The 4243-nt window shown below is 55.3% G+C and overlaps 1 pseudogene; it reads left to right on the forward strand.

Moving 5' to 3' along the window:
• The first annotated feature begins 782 nt into the window (after positions 1-782).
• On the forward strand, positions 783-4030 carry LOC101780423 (annotated as a pseudogene).
• Positions 4031-4243: the final 213 nt, after the last annotated feature.

Below are 4243 nucleotides of genomic sequence, written 5' to 3' on the forward strand. Positions count from 1 at the left end.
CCACCGGGGGAGTTGAGAGTCAAAGCATTGTGGAACAAGATAGCAAGATAACTAAATCAATGCCACATCATGCATGGCAGCCATCATGATAGTGATAGTATCTAGTAGTAAGGCGAAGCAACAGTATCATATTGAGGATCATCATCAGGATACGCATATATATTTGATAAATGTCATGGCGCGTCAACAATCCATGAAATAAGATTATATAATTAATAAATGTAATAATAGATGGTACGGAATCTAAACAAGAAAAGTCCATCCCTTCTTGTCAGATTGTAACTTTTTTTCTTTTAGACAAAAAAGATGTAGCCTTAGAGTTCTCCCCCAAGTAATCTAACGTTTTCTTGATCGGTGTGGCATCGATATTAATATACCATATGTTTCTTTTCCTATGTAGACTCTACAAATATGTAAAAATAAATAAAATTAAATGAAAAAAGTTGTTTTTTTAACCTTGTTCTTGCTGAGAACAGCACTTATTTATGACCCAGAGAAGCAGTATACTAATACAGTGAACCGTAAATGGTCAAAGTTAGGGAATGCGGTAACTCTCGGAGTCTCTGGGCCCAAGAGACCAGCGAAAGAAACAAAAAGTTGACTGTACGTGCTTGGTCGGCAGCTAGGTCGAGCGCGGTAACAAAAGTCGTGTGTTATGTGTACGTGTCCAGTGTGCATCCATCAAGAGATCACTACTGCATGGTACCGTACGTGTTTGGTTGATGTTTCCCCGGTTGATCGCTTCAACCGGCCAACCAACGCCGAGCATCCCTGTCGTGCATACGGACCTTTGCTGGGCGAGGCGGACTCGAATGGACGCCTGGCTCGGCTGCTCGCTTCCGTTCCAACCAAGACCAAACAACGCCGCCGCGCAAAACCCACAAGCTGCGCTGAGGGTGGATACGGCCGCGCTGACGTGCGAAACCGGGCAGGGCAGGGACGCGGAGGCTTCGTCGGCAACCCCAGGGTCATCCCCCGCTCGCGCGGCAACGACCGGTCGCTCGGTCCCAGTCGTCGTCCTCGTCGTCTCCCGCACCAGACCGCACGCCCCCTGCCTCCGCAACGCACAACTTGGACTCGTACTCCTCTGCCTCCATGGTCTCCATGGAGCTGGCGCATGTATATATAGGCGCCCCCATCCTGCCCCGAGAGTGCCAGCCACGGACCAACAACTACTGAAACCTCAAAGCAACGCCACACCTACGGGCTACGGCGGCGAGCTCTCGACCTCCGGTTCTCCTTCTCCCATCCGCTCTCTGGGTATGTACCGATGCTACGAATTTACCAGTTACCACTAGTTTTTTCTTCCTTCTTCTTCTGGTGTGCTGCTGGTGTACTCTGTTGGGAGATTTTAGGTCGTTTGAGTGGTTGTGATTTCTCTTAATCTCCTGCCCTGCCCTATAGTACGGCGCTCGCAATAAAGGCCAAGCTTCCGTTTTGCTGCCATTCCTGAGACTTTTCTTCGCTCAGGATAAGATAGATGCTAGTTTTATTTTATTTTATATAAGGCCAAGCACTGTCCCTCGCTTGGATAATTGCATTTAGCTCTGCAAACAATTGCTGATATGCTAGCCCTGCAACCACCAGCCTGATTCTCTGACGAACTCCTAAACTACTAGGATTTTCGTTGTCCAGCAACATACTAGTTTCCTAAGCTGATCATCACCATGCCCATGATTCACTTGCAGGAACGATCGGCTCTCCGGCACCAGCGACACCGTCCCTGCAGGAAGGACCCAGCCGGGAGATGTCTCTGAGTCTGCTCAACACAGAGCGCAACCACCTCCTGTCCCCGAAGCCGCGCAGCCCCCGGGATGGCTGCTTCTCGCCGGTGAGGACATCATCGCCCAGGGCCACCGCCAAGATGGCGCGCGGCGGCCTCGAGCGCTCGCTCAGCTTCAAGAACTGGGAGGCGCAGGTGGCGGCGCCCCCTCAAGAGCCTGAGTCGGCGGCCCCCGCCGGCCGGGGCGGCAGCGGCATCAACGGCGCGCGCCCGGGGACTCTGGCGCTGCAGCCGGCGCCGCAGCAGCAGAGCCCCCGCCAGGCGGCGTCCCCGGCGCAGGCCATGATCGAGTACATCTCCCCGCGGCCCCGCGTGGAGCTCGACGAGGCGGCCACCAAGCTGCAGAAGATCTACAAGGGCCACCGCACGCGCCGGAGCCTCGCCGACAGCGCCATCATCGCCGAGGAGCTCTGGTGGAAGACCTACGACTCGGTCTACCTCAACATTAAGTCCATCTCCTTCTTCGACGGGGGGAAGCAGGAGACCGCCGTGTCGCGATGGTCCAGGGCGGGCAAGAGGATCGCCAAGGTCGGCAAGGGCCTCTCCAAGGATGAGAAGGCCCAGAAGCTCGCGCTCCAGCACTGGCTCGAAGCGGTAAGCTGCCTTCTCTTGTTCATTTCTTTTCTATTTTTGTTCTTGGATTAATTGGAGGAAATGTTTCTCATCTGGTATCTGTTTCTTCTTCCTCCTCGATTCAATTAGATTGACCCGCGCCACCGCTACGGCCACAACCTGCACCTCTACTACGACATCTGGTCCGCCAGCTCCAGCTGCGAGCCCTTCTTCTACTGGCTGGACATCGGCGCCGGTAGAGACCAGCATCACCCCAAATGCCCAAGAAGCAAGCTCTATTCGCAACTCATCATGTACCTCGGACCGGTATGTACTGTGCCCACAACATTCTTCTAAATAAACATATCAAAAAAAATTCTAATTGTATTGCAACATATATAAATAAGCTTGCGACTGATCTGAATGTTACTCCAAAATCAATCAATCGCAGAACGAGAGGGCGGCGTACGAGGTGATCGTGGAGGGAGGGCGTCTGCTGTACAAGCAGAGCGGGGAGCTGGTGAACACGAACGAGGAGTCCAAGTGGATCTTCGTGCTGAGCACAAGCCGGTCGCTGTACGTCGGGCAGAAGAGGAAGGGCAGGTTCCAACACTCGAGCTTCCTGTCCGGCGCCGCCACGACGGCCGCCGGGAGGCTCGTCGCCAAGGAGGGCGTCCTCAGGGCGATCTGGCCATACAGCGGGCACTACCACCCCACGGAGGAGAACTTCAGGGAGTTCATCGCCTTCCTCGAGGAGAACAGCGTCGACCTCGCCAACGTCAAGCGCTGCTCCGTCGACGACGACGAGTACCCGTCGTTCAAGAAGGCGCCGGAGGAGGCCGAAGCGCCCACCGCCGAAGCTGCGGCGCACGGCGAGACCGTGGAGACGGACCAGTCGGTGGAGCTGCCGGAGGTGGACATCGTGAAGGAGGAGGTGGCGGCCGAGATGGCCGTCGGCGGCGGCGAGGAGGAGGATGCCGCGGAGCCGGAGATGATGGCGAGGCGGCCGTCGTTCAAGTGGTCGACGCCGACGGGCGCGCGCATCGGGTGCCTCCGGGACTACCCGGCGGACCTGCAGAGCATGGCGCTGGAGCAGGTGAACCTGTCGCCGCGGGTGGCGCCGTCGCCGGGCGCGCGGGCAGGCTGCCGCTGCCGATCCCGTCGCCGCGCCCCAGCCCGAGGATCAGGCTGTCGCCGCGGCTCCACTACATGGGGCTCCCGACCCCGACCAGCGCCAGGCTCCCAATCCCGAGCCCGGCGCCGGGGGCCACCAGGCGGTCGCCCAAGCAGCAGTTCATGGGGTTCCAGACGCCGGCCGTGGCGCTCACGCTCCCCAAGCACAAAGGCAAGTGAGCCGGCGGCGCTGCTCATTGACATGGCCGGCCGGCCTCGCCGTGTCGCCGCAGTTGCAGACTTTGCACCGCCGTTTTCGAAGGCGTTGCAGCGTTCGTTCAATTGGTTAGATGAGGGTTAACAATTTTGTTGGTTGTTTGTCGTAAGATGTTTTTTGATCTTGTACAATGCATTCTTTCGTATGTTTGTTCATCTTCTTCTTCTTTGACCTGAGGTGCATACTCTGCACGTTGTATAAGTGTAAACCACAAGCTGCAAGGCCTGTATAACATGAACCTGCAGTTCTAAGAGGAATGTAACACTGCAGATACTTTTTGATTAAGAGAACATCCTTCTTCCTTAAAAAAATGTTAATGTTCAGTGACAGTAAGTCATGAGTCTCATTGGTAGTGTGTGCGTGTTTAGATGCAGAAGCCGTGATGCTTCATTGCAGTGTCCAAATAGCTAAGGTGAAAATTGTTCTTTGCAGAGCAAATCCTTTTTTGGTTTCCCCTGCACCAGCTTCGGTGCAATGGGATTTGCAAATTTCCATGAGATGAAAACAGCAGCTCTCCT

This window comes from Setaria italica, unplaced genomic scaffold (assembly GCF_000263155.2).
Source record: "Setaria italica strain Yugu1 unplaced genomic scaffold, Setaria_italica_v2.0 scaffold_33, whole genome shotgun sequence".
NCBI classification, from domain to species: domain Eukaryota; kingdom Viridiplantae; phylum Streptophyta; class Magnoliopsida; order Poales; family Poaceae; genus Setaria; species Setaria italica.